The sequence below is a fragment of the Colobus angolensis genome, unplaced genomic scaffold, assembly GCF_000951035.1.
Source record: "Colobus angolensis palliatus isolate OR3802 unplaced genomic scaffold, Cang.pa_1.0 Scaffold46, whole genome shotgun sequence".
NCBI lineage: Eukaryota > Metazoa > Chordata > Mammalia > Primates > Cercopithecidae > Colobus > Colobus angolensis.
In genome coordinates this window covers 2,819,740-2,841,021 of record NW_012118043.1, presented here as the reverse complement: position 1 = coordinate 2,841,021, position 21,282 = coordinate 2,819,740, and the positions used below count along the sequence as shown (strand labels likewise).

The following is a 21,282-nucleotide window of genomic DNA, read 5'->3' as shown; positions in this document are numbered from 1 at the left end:
GTCACATGTTAGCATAAATTGCCCCCAAATTTGAATAATATGGACCCCTCCCATTAGTATATTTCCATAGGGAAATGAAAGTTCAAAAATTTCACAGGTGATTAAATCCCATAATAAACACTTAGACAATATTAAGCCCACCCCAAATTCACTGTTCAATGCTGGGGTTCTTTTCTTCAGCCTTTACGAAGTCTGGTCTGTGGGATCCAGGGCCATGAACCCAGGATGTGACCCCAACTCCATGTTCTTTCCACTGCTCTTCATTATAGTGGGAAGGTGAGATTAAAAATCACTGAAAACGAGTGAAATCAGAGAATTTGTATCATTTTATCAAACCATACAAGTGTAGAAACGTGTGTGGCATGGATAGGGGATCCTTTCCTTCTTCTACCCAACAGGTGCATTCCAGCCATGCTCTGAGGAGGGAAATATGGGTGAAGACCTCACTGTTTTTCTCTGTGAACTGTTATCTCTGTGTTGATTCTTGATGCTTAGAAGTCCATCACTCAGTGATGACCGGAGAAAAGGGGAATCTTCTTCCACCTGCACTAGAGGCTATTTGGCTGGCCTTGCCCCACCAAACACGTACTGGATGCTATTTAGGCATTTTTGCATTGAAGAGTCCCCAAACTGTATACAGCCAGGTTGAGGCAAATCTGATACAATGCCTGTGATCCAGTCATGTCATCCCTATGTTATCAAAGAGGGGACAGTCATACAGCTGAAGCCTGGGGAATGAGGAGGGTCCCAGATGCAAATCCCTTGACTCCCAACTCAGCCCCTCTTCACCCTGTCTCCTGCAGTCCTCCCATTTTGTCCTCAGCTTTCTGTCCACAGCACATCATCTCTTTTCTTTTAGAAATGACACCTCTTCAATAGAAATAACAAACTTCAGTCTATAGGTCCCCTCTTCTGTCTTGCACATCTCCGAAGGCCCATCATGAGAAAAAAAATTCACTCACTGGCTTCCTGTTTTGTTCAGTCTCTGCTGGTTCTGCATAAGGCAGAGGTAATGCAGGCTCATCACGGTGGCTGGAACCTACTCCTAACCCAAGATAAAGACTTCAGGGATGAAAAGAAGTGTGAGCTCTGGAGCCAAGGTCAAGAAGGAAAAGATGGAGACATGCTACTCCATGCTGCAACTTGTTTTAGCACAAAATTTCTGAAATAAGAGCTGAGAAAATTCATTTCTTTGATCTCCCATTAAGCGTCCACTTGATAAATTTGCATTCTTCTTAGGATATAACTGCTACTCTATGTCTTACAAAGTAATAATTCTGACCTCACTAGCTAAAATACACTGTGTGTTAAGTTATAAAATTTTTGTATAAACTAACAAAGAAAGCCATCATGCCCCTCACCTCTCCCTGATCTCTACATTTTTCTCTAAAGAGAAGAAGAGACTTAGGAGAGAAGACAGAGCTCCAGATTAGGAGAAGTTGAATACGCTTGGAAATATTTTCTGAAATGAAGTATGTCAAAATCAAGCAGATTTGGACAGTTTCACTTCTTAGTTTTCCCATATCAATTCAAAATCTAGCCTTTGAGGCAGCCTTTGTTAGAGGGTGTCTCTGTTTGAATTCCCTCACAGCAGACCTTGAGACAAGGACTTGCAAGTAGTTTATTTAGGAAAGGATCCAAGGAATCCCAAGTGAAAAAGTTTGCACAAAGACTAGAAAATACCATTTTTCAAAAATACAATTTTAATTTGCATTGAAGCCTCATTCATTCTTCATTTCATTCAATTCTGTATATGGTCTATGTACTTTGAAACTTTAATAATTTATAGCTATGCTCAAAGTAATCCTTAAGTAGCACACAAGATGAATTTTATTTATGCTTAAGCCAACTAAATTACATAATAAATTCTATGACAAACACTATAGTCCTCTTAGATAAGAAGGTAAATCATGTTCCGTGGCCAGGAGAGTTAAAACCACATGTCACCTGTGCAAGAAAATTCAATTTACTTTGAATACAATTTTCTGATGGTAATACTAGATCTAAAGTGTAAGTTTTAAGTTAAAAGTTTAAAACTACTCTGAGACTCTTTGAAGACTGTAACTTGGTGTATCACACACAAACACATACACTATGCCCCACCCTACCACCCAAGATCTTCCTCCAAATGAATTTTAAATCAATAACAGGTGGTTATGTATTCATTTAAATCCAGACCAACAGGTTTAATGGATGTCACAGGACAATGTGATTTTACTTCTATAAAAATGTCCTGCATTGCTGTGGAAAAAAAAAAAACAAATTCACAAAGCAAGATAGAGCAAACAATGACAATTTTTTGGTTACATCATATGTAGCTTCAAGAATGTTTCTTTGTTGGCTAGGCTAAATATGACTTCCCAAATAATGACACTTATACTATCCAGTCAGAAGCTCCAGTATCTAAGTAACTGACTTTCATTTCTAAACTCTAGGTGTGGAAAAGAACTGTTTCTCAGAATATAATCAGAACCTATAAATCTCAGTTAAATCTGTGACAGAAACATTGTGTTCTAGCAGCTGTTGGACAGACTCTTCCAGATTCCCAGGTTCCTCAACAAAATCACTAAAAAGATGATTAATTATGAATATTTGCTTATCTTTTGAATCTTTGCTGAAAAGGTAATTTAAAAAGTTTTTCACCAGGGTATTTGGGCTTCAAATACCCTTTTCTTCAGGGTATTTGGGCTCAAAATTGAGGGACTATAAATAACATACAGTTTTTAAATGTTAAAGGAATAATCTTTCTGGAAAAAAAAAAATGTCTTCCTAGCTTCTTACTTAAGCCATGTCCTTCATGGCACTATCTGAGAATTGTTGAAATGGGAAAAAGCAGAACCAATTAATTATCAGCAATTTAAGATTCAAACAATATTGGATTCCACCAAAATTTACTCTTAAAACTAGATTTATTTCTAAGTGAAAAAAACCAAAATTGTTGTGTTAGAGATTCAACAGCCAAAACCTCAGGCGTCTCCCTTCCATCATGGTAACCAAAAGACAATACACACAAAATATACAGCTGACAAGAACAGGGTACACCAAGAATGTAAGGCTTTTGGTGAACTTTGTTTGATAACGTGGCTTAGACCAGAGGCTTCCCACATCTCACTTCAATCTACAGGAAAGCCAAGGACAGCATACTCTGAGACATGCTTGCTGGGGTAAAATCTATCTGCACAGTGGAATCTACTTCCAAGTACTCAACCTCTCTAAAGAAGGGTTGCCTTTTGCAGAGACAGCAGCCAGAAAGGGAATCTTAGGGCTTCACCCCCCATCCCTCAAGCTTCTGGGCTCATTTTGACTGATCAGAGAGAGAAAAGGATCAACCTTCTCTGCACCTGAGCCCAGGAAACTTACTTCTAGTAAGGCGTGGCCCAGCCAATGTGGTGCTTGGATCACCCACTGACCATCCCTGTTCCAAGGGATTAAGAGTGGAATATACTTTCCATGACTCTTCCAAGAGGTCAGAAGTGGAGGTAGAAGTTTCCTCCTTCGTGGACCACTGTGGAAATGTAGGGACAGAAGCAGAAGGGCCCCCTATATTTGTAGGTTTTTTCGGGGGAGGGGATTTTGTTTTGTTTTATTTGCCGTTGTCCCAGGATTACTGAAAAAATTACAGCATTGCAGACAGATTCAAACAGCTCCCTGAGGTATTTTGAAATTTATCGCAACTGTAGGCTGAGTGACCTGCAGGTTGGACAGACTGACAAAGTCCAAAAGCTTCCGCATTTCCTTAGTGTCAGGGTCTACTCCAGTGGTCTCCTGATCCCGGGCTGAGATCTCGGGAACATAATTGTCCCTCCTTTCTCTCTCCTTCTCCTGCAGCTTGATGGAGATACCTCTCACTGGGTCCTTCTGAATCCCCTTCATCAGATGCATGACATAGCCTACTATCTTGTTGTGGAGCTTCTTGCTGAGGATAATGGTGATCTCCTCGCACACACGTTTGTTCGTGTGGAAGTCTTTGCCCAGGGATGTGTAGTACTGGTCTATGAAGACCTGGGTGGCCTTCTTCATGATTTTGGTGCAAATGCGGCCATGTGAGCGAAGGGCTCCCTGTTAACTCTCCCCGTGTCTTTTTTCTTTAAACCTGTTGGAGCAGGGCTGGCGCACTCGGGAGAGCAAACCTGCATTGTGTCTGAGCAGGCCTGCTCCTGTGTTCATGTGGATGCGTGTTTTGTATCCTCCTAGGGCTAGTGTGTAGAGTGGCCTAAATGTTGCACTTGAAGGCTGTAAGGAGAATAGGAACTCAGCGAAATTGCCTTAACTTCACCCCATACCAAAGGATTAATATTTCCTCCTATACAATTTTTTTAATTGTGTTGATCACAAGTTGTGTTTAACCAGTTCAGTAAAAAGTATGTCGTTTTAAAAAATACTCAAAAAATACATTGTAGACACACTATTCAAACACCTAATTTGAATGTTATTTGATTATTAAATTGTGAGAAAAAGCCCTAAAGTTCGAAATCAAATTCCCCTTCCTTCTGTAAGCTAAATTTGAAATTTTTCTGACTTTGCTTTCTAATTTTGTTGGATTGGGCCCAGTCTCGTGGTGCCAGATTTTCTTCACCAGCTGTGATGTTTGGGGCCATCTTTGGAGCACTAGAATATCTAGAGAGTCTTCAGCAACAACAAAGTTGAATGAACCTAACTACAGATTACTCACACTGAGCCAAAATACAGGAAGCACGAGCAAATCCCATGCCCCTAGAGTAGCTATCCTAAACCAAATTATCTGTCCCTAGTTTTGCAAATAGTACAATTTGGGGAAAGGCAGGAACATGAAGAAATGCAAAGTTATAGATATGATGTTTTCTGTTTCAGGCTGACCAATATAGACATCAACTGGGCATTTGGTCCAGAGGTAATTATGAAAGAATTTAAACCCACAAGAAAGAAATTGTTCATTTATTGTAACATTGAGCTCCCTGTGCCAATGGGGAAAATCACTTGTATATACTGTCTTGCCATTAGAGAGTGGCACTTAAAATACTTCCTTCTAAAATTTTGAAATGTGCCAGCTTGACACTTCTGGTCCTCCAGTTTTATTCAAGGCTTGGTCAGTCGCCTCTGTGTTCATCTAGTGTGTTTAAAGCCTTTTCATTATTTCTTAGTGAAATGATATGACATCTGGACCTTTAACATATTCCCTCATAAAATCTTGTGAGATAAAGTTAAAATGGAAGTAACGACAATTTTATGGTTGCTGGGCTTACATGATGGGAACGTATGGTATTTTTCTCTCTACTTTTGTGAGTGGTTGAAATTTTTCATAATACAATTTTTTATGTATTTTTATTTCCCTCTTGATTTTCACACTTGGGGGATCCAGTTCCTCCCTGGGCTTGAATGCTGCCTAGTAATGTATCTTCCATTCCCTCTTTAAGCACATTCATGATATGCATTCTGTGAAATCCCACCCTCTTTCCCTCTCTGTTTTTCCATATTGAGTAGAATTCCAAGAGGGCTTTAGCCTTGCACTGTAGCAGCTTTTGTCCTGGAGTTCCTTTCATCTGGGAACTCTGTTTTATGGATAAAGTTCTCTCTCATTACCCTAGTGGCCTCATTTGGAGGATTACCCTCAGCAAAGCCCTAACCAAAGCCACTGCGGATATTTCTAAGTAGGAATCATTATGCTCTTTTTTCTTTATCTTTTTTATTTCATTGTTTTCTCTACCCATACATTTTTCTATATTATCATTTACATAATTCAGACATTTTTTTATTTCAATAGTTTATGAGATACAGGTGTTTTTTGGTTACATGGATAAGTTCTTTAGTGGTGATTTCTGAGATTTTAGTGAACCCATCACCCAAGCAGTGTACACTGAACACAGTGTGTAAACTTTTATCCCTCATTCCCATCCCAATCTTCCCCTCTGGGGTCCCCAAAGTCCATTATATCATTTTACGCCTTTACATCCTCACAGCTTAGCTCCCACTTACAAGTGAGAATACATAATATTTGGTTTTCCATTCCTGAGTTACTTCACTTAAAATAATGCCCTCCAGCTCTATCTGAGTTGCTGCAAAAGACATTATTTCATTTTGCTTTATGGCTGAGAAGTATTCCATGGTGTATATATATTACATTTTCTTTATCGATTTGTTGGTTGATGGGCACTTAGTTTGGTTCCATATCTTTGCAATTTAGAATTGTGCTGCTATAAACATGCATGTGCATGTATCTTTTTTGTATAATGACTTCTTTTCCATTGGGTGGACACCAAGCAGTGGGATTGTTGGATCGAATGGTGGAGTTACTTTTAATTCTTTAAGGAATTTCCACACTGTTTTCCATAGTGGTTGTACTAATTTACACTAATACAATGTAAATTACACCAGCAGTATAAAAGTGTTCCCTTTTCACCACAACCATACCAACATCTATTGTTTTTTGAGTATTTAATAATGGCCATTCTTGCAGGAATCAGGTGGTATCTCATTGTGATTTTAATTTGCATTTCCCTGAGGGTTAGTACTGTTGAGCATTTTTTCATATATTTATTAGATGTTTGTATATATTCTTTTGAGAAATGTCTATTTATATCCTTTGCTTACCTCTTGATGGGATTATTTGTTTTATTCCTTGCTGATTTGTTTGGGTTCTTTGTAGAGTCTGGATATTAGTCCTTTTTTGGATGCCTAGTTTGCAAATATTTTCTCTCAGCCTGTGGGCTGTAAGTTTGCTCTGCTGATTATTTCTTTTGCTGTGCAGAAGCTTGTTAGTTTAATTAATCACATTTATTTGTTTTTATTTTTGTTGCATTAGCTTTTAGGGTTTTAGTCATGAATTGTTTGTGTAAGCCAATGTCCAGAAAAGTTATTCTAATGTTATCTTCCAGAATTTGTATGGTTTCAGGTCTTAGATTTAAGTCTTTGATCTATCTTGAGTTGATTTTTACATAAGATGAAAGATGGGGGATCCAGTTTCATCTTTCCACATGTGGCTTGCCAGTTTTCCTAGCACCATTCATTGAATAGGGTGTCCTTTTCCAAATTTATGTTTGTGTATGCTTTGTCAAAGATCAGTTGGCTGTACATTTTTGGCTTTATTCCTGGGTTCTGTATTCTGTACTATTGGTCTGTGTGACTCTTTTTACACTAGTACCATGGTGTTTTTGTTAACTATAGCCTTGTAGTATAGCTTCAAGACGGGTAATGTGATGCTTCCAGATTTGTTCTTTTTGCTGCGTATAGCTTTGGCTATGTAGCTCTTTTTTGGTTCCATGTGAATTTTAGGATTGTGTTTTCTAGGTCTGTGAAGAATGATGACAAAAACAAAAATAAATAAATGTGACAGTATTTTGATGGGAATTGCATTGAATCTGTAGATTGCCTTAAGAAATAAGATCATTTTCACAATATTGATTCTTCCCATCCATGAGTATGGGCTGTGTTTCCATTTGTTTGTGTCATCTATTATTTCTTTCAGCAGTGTTTTGTAGTTTTCCTTGTAGAGATCTCACTTACTCGATTAAGTGTATTCCTAAATTTTTTTTTTTTTTTTTTGCAGCCATTGTAAAAGGGAGTGAGTTCTTGATTTGATTCTCAGCTTGGTCATTGTTGGTGTATGGCAGTGCTACTGATTTGTGTGCACTGATTTTGTATCCTGAAATTTTAGCGAATTCGTTTATCAGATCTAGGAGCCTTTTGGGTGAGTCTTTAGGGTTTTCTATATATATGGTCATATCATCAGTGAACAGTGACAGTTTGACTTCCTCTTTTCCAATTTGGATGCCCTTTATTTTCTCTTTTCTGATTGTTCTGGCTAGGACTTTCAGTACTCTGTTGAATAGAAGTAGTAAAAGTGGACATACTTGTCTTATTCCAGCTCTTAGAGGGAATGCTTTCAATTTTTCCCTTTTCAGTATGATACTGGCTGTGGATTTGTCATATATGGCTTTTATTATTACTTTGAGGTAAGTCTCTTCTATGCCTATTTTGCTTAGGGCTTTTATCATAAAGTAATTCTGAATTTTATCAAATGCTTTTTCTGTGTCTATTGAGATAATCATATGGTTTTTGTTTTTAATTCTGTTTATGTGATGTATGACATTTATTGATTTGTGTATGTTAAAGCAACCCTGCATTCCTGGGATGAAACCCACTTGATTATGGTGTATTATCATTTTGATGTGCTGTTGGATTTGGTTAACTTGTATTCTATTGAGGATTTTTGCATCTGTGTTCATCAGTGATATTGGTCTGTAGTTTTGTTTTTTTTTTCTTTTGAGACAGAGTCTTGCTCTGTCACCCGGGCTGGAGTGCAGTGGCATGATCTTGGCTCACTGCAATCTCTGCCTCCTGGGTTCAAGCAATTCTCCCGGCTCACACTCCCAAGTAGCTGGGATTACAGGCACCCACCACAATACCTGGCTAATTTTTATATTTTTAGTAGAGACAGAGTTTCACCATGTTGTCCAGGCTAGTCTTGAACTTCTGACCTCAGGGGATCCACCCGCTCCAGCCTCCAAAAGTGCTGGGATTATTACAGGCATGAGCCACTGCGTCTGGCTGGTCTGTAGTTTTCTTTTGTTTTTTGTTATATCATTTATTAGTTTTGGTATTAGGGTGATACTAGCTTCACAGAATAATTCAGGGAGAATATACTGTTTCTCTATTTTCTGGAATAGTTTCAGTAGGACTGATACCAATTCTTCATTGAATGTGTGGTAGAAATCAGCTATGAATCCGTCTGGTCCTGAACATTTTTGTTGACAATTTTTTTTATTACTGATTTAGTCTTGCTGCTTGTTATTGGTCTGTTCAGGGTTTCTATTTCTTTCTGAAAATCTAGGAGAGTTGTATATTTCCAGGAATTTATCCATTTCATTTAGATTTTCTAGTTTGTGTGCATAAAGGTGTTTATAGTAGTCTTGAATTATTATATTGTTTGTATTTCTGTGGTATTGGTTGTAACATCTTCAGTTTCATTTCTAACTGAGCTTATTTGGACCTTCCATTATGATTTCTTTCATGTGATTTTCCCCAAAACTTTTCCTTTTCCTGACTTCTGAATTTCTAAGCCTTGAAAACCTTTTTCTCACATCATCAGCAGTAGAACTATTCTCTCAGCTACATGTTTTCCTGCAACAATGGAATACACCCTAATGTTCCATTTCCTTCTGCTCTTCCACGGATTCTGCAGGATCAGCAGAGCCTTGCTTTCTTCCTCCTCCTCCTGTGTAGCACTGATTGCTGGACTAGAATTCCTCTCCTCTTTTTTCTTTAGAACCAGACAGTTTTCCTGGAGTCTCCCATATGAAATCATTGAGTTCTGAGTCAGTCAATTGCATTAATTGTTCAAATGCATTCAGTCACCATCACCAACCCAAGTTGGAAAATTCTGTCTATAAGCTACCCTCCATCAGCCCAACAGCTAACCCTGGCCTGGAGTTGATCTCCTTTGCACCTACTGTGCTACCCTTTACTGTGCTTCATCTTCCCTAAACCTTTGCACAGAGTCCTAACTCTATGTGTTTCCCGGAAATCATCCCCCAAACCATGGCCATAGAAGTTTTGCCACCTGAAATGACTGTGTCACCTTCAAACTCATCTAAGGATGTTTAATGTATTCTCTGCTAATCTTCTCAGCCCTTCTATAACAAATGTCCAGTGTTCCTGAAATCACCCCATGCAGCTCTTCCATGAAGTTTTCCAACTGCTCTCTTATTCTTGCAACTCTAAGAGGACACCTCTCAAAATGCTAGAAAACAAATGACAAAGTTTCCTCAACAAATAAATTAGAAAAAGAAAGGGGGGAGCTGGAGGCAGTTAGTAAATAAAAAGAATTTTAAGGGACATATCAACCAAATGCAATGTGGTAGTTTTCTTTCTGATCTTGATTCAAACAAACCATATATTTGTATGGTATTTATAAACAATGGTGAAATTACAGTTGGGTGGGCACACTAGAAGCTCAGACTCTACCACTGAATAATATATGCAAATAAGAAATCTGTACTTGTGCCCCCAAATCTACAAACATTAAAAAGAGAATATGTTATTTTTAAAATGGTGAAATTAGAAAACTAGCTAGATATATAATATGAAGAGATATTATTAACATTTTAGATGTAAAATGATATTGTGGTTAAACTTTTAAAAATTCTTATTTCTTTGAGATAATATAGATGAAATCATATAATGTCTAGGATTAATTGTAAAATACTCCAGCAGGTGCTGGGATTTGGAGGAGGAGGGGGGAGGTACACAGGAAATGAGAATAGCCATATGTTGATAACTGCTGGAGTGGAAAGATGGGCACATGGAGAGTCATTATATTATTCTCTCTTCTTTTGAGTATGTTTGGAAATTTCCATAATCAAAAGTTTTTGGAAAATAAGAAGAATAAAAGAAAAGACAAACATCCCCTCTCAATAGTTTCCTCTCTCTGGGCTCTCACTGGAGGAATTAACCTAGTGAGCTCTCATGATCTTGCCTCCTTTATTTGATTTTTATAAGCCCCCCTGCCCTAACACTCCTTAAAAAGATAACAGCTAAAATATTTCTCATTTTTTAGTCCCACTTTTTTTTTTAATTCAATCTGTCTCTAGAGGAGAAAACTGTTTATCCACCCTATCTTATTTCTCAATGTGCATACCTTTATTTTGCTTTCATTTTTTCTCATTGTTGTTCTGATTGCAAGACCAAACCTTTCTTCAGAGTTTTCTTTCCCCAATATGTCACTATGCAAACCAAATTCTTATTGACAGGAAGTTTTCAATGGAAAATCTTAAATGGTCCCTCTAAACTGTTGGTCCATAATGAGGGTGGGTTGCTTTGCTTCTGCTTAAAAAATGTGTCATATGACCTATAGGAGAAAATCCATATTGTTGTTTATCTATTCCCTTTCCCTTCTGTGGTTGAAGCTTCAGTAGGGGTTTCTAAAATTCAAACCCATGAGCAGACTTTACAACATACACAGTTTAGAACCAATTTAAGACTTGGTGATAGAAGTAGGGTATTTCCAGGACCCTATGTAGGTATGGAAGATGTGATAGAAGTAGGTTATTTCCAAGACCCTATGCAGGAGCCTCCCAAGCCCAAGAGACTATTTAGATCTTGATGTCATTTACAGAATGATAAAGAAGTCTGAATTTGGAATAACTAATCTGGAGATGCTGCTTCAGCCTGACCTTGACAACCTGAAGGTCAGCATGAACACAGAGTATTCCGTGCCCCATGGGAAACTCAATTCCCTTTGCAAGTCTGGCTGAGAAGCACTGTATGGGGAAAAAGACACTATGGAAGTAATAATTATTCTTTTCACAAAACCCTAAAAAACTTTACATAGTGAAGTCCATCTGTTTTGAGGTGGCACTTAACTGGAGCCTTTCTGGGCTCTGATGTACCAGCTGTGGCTATGTTACAAGCCACTGTGAACTTCCCCAGCCCAAGCTGGCCTATATCAAGATCCTCATTCTCCCTGGGTTGCCCTTTGCTGCCCAAGCATCCATCCTATGATTTCCCAGCCTGCATTTTCGAGATCTAGCAGCTCTAAAATTCTCTCCCACTTCTTTCCAAGATGTTGATTGATGAAGTAAACACTCAAAGGACAGATAGCCAACCGTATCAATGGCTTAGCAGGGCTTCTGCTAAAGAAGGGAGAATGCCACTTAGACACAAAGTATTTTTAGATCCAGAATCTGCACATTCACACTGAGTGTATATCCAAGCCTGCATATAAGACTCTGAGTCCACTCACCCAGCTGGTTGCACAGACTTACTGTACTCTGTCTTCAGCAGGGACTTCTGACTATGGAAGACACTGTCCAGGTGGATTTACTTCATGGTGACAAAAGAGGAGACAAGGCTGTTTGCACCTAAAAGCTCAGGGAGTCAAAGAAAGAGAAAGAGATGGCACCTTCCACTGTTAAGAGCATAGTCCTCTAGTGTACACCATGGCCCAAAAGTAGCACACTCTGTTCAGAGGGGATGGCAGAGAGGCACAGGCTTCCTCGCCAGGACTCTTCCAAGAGGACAGAATTGTTGGTGAATGTATCTTTCTTTCTGGGCCAAGCTGAGATCATGTGAAGAAGAGAAAACATTTTTCTCTACAACTCTTAAGTTTGAGGTTTCAAAATTGGAGATAGTACACTGAAAAGTTTAGAACTTCAACCAGGTCATCTTATTATAGAGAGCTATACATTTCAGAAGTTTTTCCTTCAAAACACCACAGAGCTCTATTTTACTATTGATATAGTAGATCACTTTGCATATTAATGCTTCTAATAATTGTTTCTGAACTCTAAAAACTTTATCCTTGAAATACAGTTTTATAGTTAAACACAGCTGCAATAATAGTATTTACACATAGTAGAAACACTCTACTGTTTTTCAAATATTGTTCTTCTCAAAGTGAGGTATCTGGATCAGCAACATCAGCCTCACCTGGAAACTTGTTAAAATGCAGATTCTTTCACCCTGGACTCACTGTGTCAGAAGCTCTGGTGGTGTAGAGACTGGAAATCTGTTTTTAACAAGTCCTCTGGATGATCCTGATGCTCATTAAAGATTGAGGATTGCTTGCCTAAGAGATGACTTGATAGATGTCTCAATCAATACAGCAATAAATGACTCATGTCATAAAGTAAATGGAGCCAATACACAAACAAAATAGTACTAAAGGCTGGTTTAAAAATAAGCAGTGTTAAAAGATAAACTTCAGTATGTTAAACTTTTAAATAATTTATTTGGGCTGATGGGAATTCATCAATTTGGCAGCACCAAACTGAGAATGGTTTAGGCTCCACCAAAGGGGCTTAAGGTGAAAGCTTTTTTTCTCTTTCTTGAGATGGAGTCTCACTCTGTCACCCAGACTGGAGAGCAGTGGTACAATCTTGGCTCACTGCAACCTCTGCCTCCTGGGTTCAGGTGATTCTCCTATCTCAGCTTCCAGAGTAGCTGGGATTACAGGCAGGTACCATCATGCCTGGCTAACTTTTTGTATTTTTAGTAGAGACGGTGTTTCAACATGTTACCAGGATGGTCTCAATCTTCTGACCTCATGATCCCCCCACCTCGGCCTCCCAAAGTGCTGGGATTATAGGCATGAGCCACCACGCCCGACCCAGGTGAAAGCTTTTATAAAGTGTTCACATAAGGAAGACAATGAAAATGTTTGGTTAATGTGCAAAGTCCCTAGTTAGAGGTTAGAGGTTAGTTGGCAGTTTCTGCAAAGTCCCTAGTTAGAGGTTAGAGGTTAGTTGGCAGTTTCTGATTGGTTAAGCTTAAGTTTCATTTTATTGTTTACATTGAGTTCCTTTCAGGTTGTTTATGTAGGAACTCAAGGCACTGAAGTTGTCTCAGCCTAATGGATTCCCAATTTTTCTTTTAACAATAATAAAATAACTGGTACATAATGTCACATGTAAATAACATACCAAAGCCTCAAGATGACAATTAACTCAGTGATCAATGAATCAGATTCCAATGTGTTCTTCTTTAAGAAAGAGGTGTGTGTAGCCAGTGCTGTATTTTTTCTGTTTTCTTTCTTTTCCTTTCTTTTTTTTTTTTTTCTATGCAGAAAGACAGTAAACATCCTGCTCATTCTTACAGGCATTGCATCACTTCTATTCCCAAAGGTTCAGCATCAACCTGTCTCTGCAGTATCCGACAGAACTGGCTTCTTCTCTCCTCCTTCATAGTTTATCTGATTTCTCCCTCCCCTTTATATCCTCCTCAAAGGGCATCACTATTTTGAAATAATATTGATTGTGGTTCTGCCTACAGTGCCACTAAAAGCTTTAACACAACAGACACAAAGATGATTAATTATTATCCAGATATTTAGAATAACAAATAGCATTTTTAGTCCTCTATCTTTTCTTTTCTCCTATCTCTTTTATTCTCAGAAGCTCCTTTAAGATAGATTTTTTCCTTCCTTCCTGTATCCAGTTCTAGTACAACAATCTGATCCCAGGTCCCTACTGAAGTCTTTTGAATCCTATGCTTATCCCATTCTCATCTTTCTTCCCTGTATCTTATCTTATTTTCTTCCTGATTTTATTTTCTGCTTCCCTTCCCCTTGATTTTTTTTCTCATTCCTCTGTACACTCCATCAGATCCTTTTCCTTTCCCTGATGGTTTCCCTTCTTCACCATTCTTTCATCTTATATCCCCCTTCAGCTCAGTTTCAGGCAACAGAGGCTGAGTGGATCTGCAGTCGAGTCACCTGGAAGGCAGGTGGACACACTAAGGAGGCCTTGGGACATGGAGGACACTCGGCACCCTGAGGCTGAAGGGCCCAATCTTTCGCTGGCTACTCCTGGCAATTCAATATTTAGAAGCCAGGATGGGTCTGACATTTATGTTCTGTGCATGTTTCTTCAGGAGGTTGCCCAGTTTGACTCTGCCAGTTTCAAGTTCTCAGTTTCTTTGGCCTCATTTTCCTCCTGCCTCAACCCTACAGCACTCATGGAATATCTGCTATATGAAAGAGGCAAGATTGTAATCCCTGTTGCAATTGTAACCTTCACTCCCTTGTTCTTACCAGTGTAACACTAGAGCAGAAAAGATAATAAATAAAATAGGCATATACGACAACCTTTAAATCCGCAGGTGACAGAGGTTTAAATACCTCACAAAATTCCCATTCTCCCAAGGTGTACACTGTTCCCATATACTTGCAGGCTCCAGCTAGAAATCCAGAGGGCATGTCAGAATTCTACTTTTCCAGTTTTCTGGAAAGTGCATTTCTGGGCAGCTGTGTGCTCCTTGTGACGAATAAGAATTTCTCAAAAATTTATTTCCCCTTTACGGTGGATTTCTGTTCAGGAACACCCTTGTTTTTTGCTAAGCACCACCCTCTTTAGCTCTCGAATTCAGCTGTGCCCCCTTTAATGTCCAGTGACCACTGTTGCCCTTAATATCAGACCAGACCCAAGCATGCTGTTGGTTATTTCTTAAGGATCTTCCTGTGGTATTTTACAAAATGTACTTGAAATAGGTCCTGCCAAGCACTTGATAACAAGTCAAGAGAAAAGAGCTAAGCAATAATCATTTAAATCCCAGCAGGAGCTGGTGGAGCAGTACTATCCTGAAAGTCAAACCACCTTTACTGCCACTGCAATCAGGTTAGATGTTCAGTCAGCTTTTATCGTATTTATCTCATGTACCATCTCTTAGTTGTGTCCAATGTTTTATGGATTTTTCAGACCATAATAATGACTAACATTGTTGGTGTTGTACTCTTTCATTCAATTTGCCCAACCACCCAATTTAGTGGGCATTATTATTGTGCCCATTTACTACATAAGGAAACTAAACGTAGAGAGAGGAGGTAACTTGGTTAAGGAACCATGGGTAGAAGTAGTAGAGCTGGCATAGGAAATCTTTATATTGGCCTTCTCTGGATTTGAAAATAAAAATAGTAATATAGTCTAATTAAGAGCTTTTTCTATCTCTGTTTCAGCTGCTTTTTCTTTTTTCTGTCATTGATCTCATAATGTAAATCGTATTCAGAATTTCAATAAAAGACTTCGAAATGTATAAATTTTTAAAAAATAACATCATTAATTAAAGGCCAAATTTCTGTTTCATCACGTAAAACATGATTAAAATTGAGAGAACATTTTCCTGGGTTGAAGGTGAAGGAAGAGCTCCACACTTCTAAATAAAGTTTTGGCCATAAATAAATCCTTGCTTCATTTTTAAAGGGTGATCAAGAACCTACTTCCTGTTTAAGCAGGTAGATATTTCCCTCTTTCTCTCTTTCTCTCTCTCTCTTTTTTTTTTTTTTTTTAAGATGGAGTCTCACTCTGTCTCCCAGGCTGGAGTACAATGGCACGATCTCGGCTCACTGCAACCTCCGCCTCCCGGGTTCAAGTGATTCTTCTGCCTCAGCCTCCCAAGTAACTGGTACTACAGACGTGCCCCAGCATGCCTGGTTAATTTTTGTATTTTAAGTAGAGACGGGGTTTCACCATGTTGGCCAGGCTGGTCTGGAACTCCCAACCTCGTGATCCTCCCGCCTCAGCCTCCCAAAGTGCTGGGATTACAGGCATGAGCTATCGTGCCCGGCCTGATATTTCTCTTTATTTTTGCTTCTGTTTCAGAGCTACTCTTTTACTGCTTATTGCCAGATACATCAGTAAAATAAGAGTTACTCTGACATGATTTATTTTATGCCAGGATTGGGTGAGATTCTTGGTGTACCAATAGACAAGTTCACTAACGACAGAATATATTCTTTCCTTGTCCACTTCTAATGTTGGGCTTATGCCATTTTGTTGAGCTTATGGCATTTTGTTCACATAAGGAATCCTATATGGTTAGCTTGACTTTATTTTGAATATACATGTAAGGTAAAATTTTTAAAAATTCTTAGAGCTTCTGTGGGCTGTGTCATGGCCTGCATATCAAATTTACATGAGAAAGCCAATTACACACTGGACTGTTAAATTCTTTGATTTTTAGTTCTGAGTCTGCCACAGGTGTATGGTGTCTCAAAGAGAGTCTTTGAAAAACGCTGTTTTCACTTCTTCCCTTGTAAAATGAGATTTTACATTCTTCTAGGGAAATTCTGAGGATTAAGTATCAAATGATGGCAAAGCACTTTGAAAGTACTAAATGGGGTTATTAATAATTTAAGAAAGAAGCAAGCCTTCATCTGAGTTGTTGAAAGGAATATGTGGCATATTTATTTCAAACATTTATCATTTCATTGAAACTTCCTCTATGTTAAGCTTGAACTACTGAGAAAAACATCTGATTTCTTTTAAAACAGAACTTTAAAATGAGTTATCTTTTTATAGTATTCTAAGTACTTTCATACCAGTTACCTTGTTGGGTTCCTACAAAAATTCCGGGAGATATAAATAACATATTTTGTGGAAATGAGGTTGCAGCAAATAGGATACCTTACAAACACTTGCTTAAACAAATAGAGGTTTATTATTCTCACTTAAGGAAGAGTCCGGGGCAGAGTCCCAGGGGTGTCATCAAAGATCCAGTCTCCTTCTATCTCTTCTCTCTGCTTTCTTTAGTGAATGGGCTTGTTATCTCATGTTATCAAAATGGCTGCCAGAGGTCCAGATATCGTATTTATTTTCAAGGTAGGAGGAATGGAAGGAGAGAAACTCCACTAACCACATCTATTCCTTTATAAGGAAAACAAAACTTTTTCCAGAAGCTACCTCAAACAGAGTTCCTCTAGAACTGGATCATCTGACCAAGACAAAAGAAGTGAGGGCAGTGAGTGTATGGCTTTCTAGGCTCTGTGGAGGAAGGTGGCAAGAAAAAGCGAGGTTGTGAACCTTTTTGGAGAAGCCCAGTGCTAGTGCTGATGAAAGATGAGAGGCATTAAAAAGTCAGTTTTTCAAGGTGCACAGCAGAGGACATTAAAACAGATATGAATCTCTCTGATGAAGCAGAAATATCAAACAGTAACTCATAAAATCTACTGATATTTTTAAAGACTGACCACATTGAGGGCTAGTCTGGGTGCTCTTACCAGATGACTCCATTGCACCCCCATAACAGTGCTACAGCAAAAGAATGACTTTCCCCCTTATAGACATGATAAACCCTGTTTGCTGTTGTTTTAAGGAAACATTCTTTATCAGCATTCTAACACCTCAGCCGGCTGCTTCCATTCTTACTCTACTGCACTATATAAAGAGAAGCTCTGGAAGTTCACACTGAATAAATTGGGAAAACGAGTCACTTGATAAAGGACTGCCATGAGGGAGACAATTTTTGTGACTCCCTGTTTGAATCAGACAGAATTTGGGTACAAAAAATAAAAATAAAAAGAGCTGAAAGGATGGAATTCAGGGAATTGGGTGCTTATGCAACTGCTGGAGGGGCTGCATGCGTGGAGTCCAGAAATGATTCCCAGTCACCATCAGAGAACAGTTCTGCCAAGGGAGCTGCTACCTTTGACACATTCAGACATGTAGGATTTCAGGAGATATATTTTTGGTTGGTTGACATCAAAATGACTATTAATGCTTGTGATCCAGGGATCAGGGAGAGGCAGCCACTGCCTTCACACCCCATCACAGCTGCCTCTTCAACATACACAAAATTAGTGAGCAGTTGCTGGGCTTCTGCTCCAGAAAAACCCAAAGTCCTGACAACCATGTTTGCCAGTAGCAAGAGTCAAAGCAACAGGAAAATGGCCCCACCACACGTCTACCTTAAATACTCTGTATAGATGCACCTGATTGGAAAACCTACTGTGTATTCAGAACACTAGCTTCATGGGAGTTTGGGAAAGCTAGGTTTTAGTTCACTGGCCTTTGCAGGATTCTAGGCACCCTTGCAGGCAGTTGGAAATGATGCTGAGTGCATCTACCATTTGCGTAACATTTCTGTCTCTTTCAAATATGGACAGAAACAGGAACCAAAGTGTTAGCAATAGAAAGGAGTTTTCCATTAGCATATAGCTTTTGGTGGACTTGCTTGCAATGTCTGAATTTACCTTGGCTATAAATTCTAGAGACAAAGGTTTAATTTAGAATAAATCTCACAGGATATTAGATCTGGTGTTTGGTATACAAAAATAACAATTGTTATTCACTGAATACTTCCTGTGTGCCAGACACTCAAATGAGTGTTTTGAATGTAATTTATTAAAACTCACAATAACCCTATATGACAGGAACTGTTATTAGACCCAATGTTCAGATGAGGAAATTGAGGCACAGAAATATAATTTGCTCAACATCATAAAGATACCAGTGGTAGAGCCACATTTAGCAGTCTGGCTCCAAAGTCCAGGCTCTGAACACTTACAGTATGTTGCTGCTCCACAAAATCAGTTCAAACATAAAACCACTGGACGAATTTGCCCTTCACAATTTTTCTTTCAATTAGTATTAATGTCCTTGGTAGTGCCATAATTAATGGATCTTGATGACTTTTATAGGAATAATCTGAGGTGATACAGTTATAAAAATTTTGTTCAACTAATTCTATTTGACACTAATTTCTAAATATTCAGATTAAAAAATAAAATTAGAGCTGCATTTTGCTTGACAATCTCCTTGAGATTTAAATTCACACCAAAAGCAATTTATTATTTTGGTAAAAGTTCCTTCAAAGTTAGAAGTGGAGACTACTCGTTTTATAATTTCCCCTTCCCACAAAATAGCACTAATTCTCAGGAGGAGCTCCCGGGGGCCAAGGGAGAAGGACTGGAAAGAAACTGATGGAGGGAGAGCAAATCCTGCAAATGACCAACTGCAGATTCTAGCTGGGGCCAGCTGCATCCCTGACTCTATTTTATTTCAGGAAGGCATCTCAAGGATCTTCTCAAAAATATCCAAAATTTTTTCTTCGGTCTAGTTATTTATCACTGTATAGCAACAAATCATCATAAAACATAGTGGCCTAAAACAACATATCATTTATTTTGTTTATAAATCTGCAGTTTGGGCAGAGCTAGGAAAGGACGGGTCATTTCTGCTCTGATCAGCACCAGCTGGGTGGCCTGAAAGTTATGTGTGTGAAGGCTGGTTCATTCCCAAGTCTGGTGTTGATGCTGGCTGTTGACTGGGGCCTAAGCTGGGGTGGTGCAGGAGCACCTACCCCAAATCTTTCAGTGGGGCTGCATGGCTTCCTCACAACATGGTAGCTGAGTTCCAAGGACAAGCAGTTTGAGGGCAGGTGAGAGGAAGACAATTGGAGCAGCTATGTTACTTGTAATGACTTTACCCTTGAAATTCAAATAGTCACTTCCACATGGTCCCAAGCCTAGCCAGATTCAAGGGGAGTGTCAGTGTCACCTTGTAAGAAGAGCATGTGGGATGTGATATATTGATATACTTACCTTTGGAAATTTTGATCTGCCATACTCTGTTTAAGGAGATACAAACTGTGTTTCTTAAAAATAAAAATGTCTGCTCCTTACAAACAAGAGTGTTTTTAAGTTTTGAAATGGATAGTACATTTGTAGTTCAAAATTCAAACATATACATAAGTGTGTGTGTCTGTGTGTGTGTAGATAGATAGAAATATAATGGAAAGTTTCACTCCCTCCTTACCCCCAGTTCTCCAGTTTCCCTCTGTGAGGGCGGCATATGCTATCACTTTCTTGCGTGTCCTTCCAGAGGTAGTTTTTGCTTCTATAAGCAAATACTGTGCATATACATAGACCTCTCCTCCACCCATTCCATGTAAATGGTATCTTTCTCTTTGGTATTTTTTTCCACTTACAATTATAAATCATTATATCTATCTATCATCTATCCATCTCTTCAGTCTTTTTAAGGCTGCTATGTATTCCAATGTGGGGATGTACCATAATTTAGTAACTTATCAATAAACATTTAAGGCTGTTTCCAATAAAGTGCTATTACAAACAATACTGCAGTAAATAATGTTCCACATCTGCCACTTGGCATGTGTGTGAATATACTTATAGGATAAACTTCCTGGAAGTGTAACTTATAGGTCGACAACTATATGCATGGGCAATTGTGTTCAATTTTTCCAAATCTCGGCATTAATTTTGATAGTGTCTGTTTTGCAACATGTTCCCTAGCACAATGAGTTATCAGACTTTTTGACCTTTGTCAGTGTGCTGGGTGAAAAAAAAAATGGTTTACTGGGGTAATGTGCATTTCTCTTATGAATGGTGCTGAGCATCTATGTTGAGACCTTTATATTTCCTTTTCTTTGAATTGTCTGCTCATATTCTTTGCCCTTTAAAGAGTTATTTGACTAGCAAGGACTTCATTTTTATAATTATTAACAATATCATTATTGTTTTGCTTCTTTGCTATGAACTGGTTCTGGCCCACTATCAGACATCTGCAACCACTGCCCTATGCATCTCTCAGTGGAGAAGTCAGAAAGAAGGACAGAGAAAGGACCTACAATGGGAAGGACTTTACAACAAGGGACATCAGAGTAGAAGAAATTTCTTTAAGAGAGTTTTTTTTTTTTTAAAAACTTGTTTCATGATTCAATTGTTAAAATACCTCTGAGTGAGCCATTTACTCAGAGTGGCATAGGGAAAGTGGTTCTTCATTTTTAGTAACTTCAATAAAGGAGATATCAAATACATGCCATATATTCAAAGGAGAAAGAAGACCATTAAATGCCAACTTAGATGAACTTTTGTAGGGACCAACCCTACGGGGCTTAGCGGGTGTTCTCCCTGTGTGCGGAGATGAGAGATTGTAATAAATAAAGACACAAGACAAAGAGATAAAGAGAAAACTGTCGGGCCCAGGGGACCACTACCACCAAGACATGGAGCCCGGTAGTGGCCCCGAACAGCTGGGTGCACTGATATTTATTGTATACAAGACAAGGGGGGCA

The 21,282-nt window shown here is 38.7% G+C and overlaps 1 pseudogene; it reads right to left on the bottom strand.

The window, feature by feature from the left end:
- Positions 1-3,524: 3,524 nt before the first annotated feature.
- LOC105523391 overlaps positions 3,525-21,282 on the bottom strand; it is a 34,024-nt pseudogene continuing 16,266 nt past the window's right edge.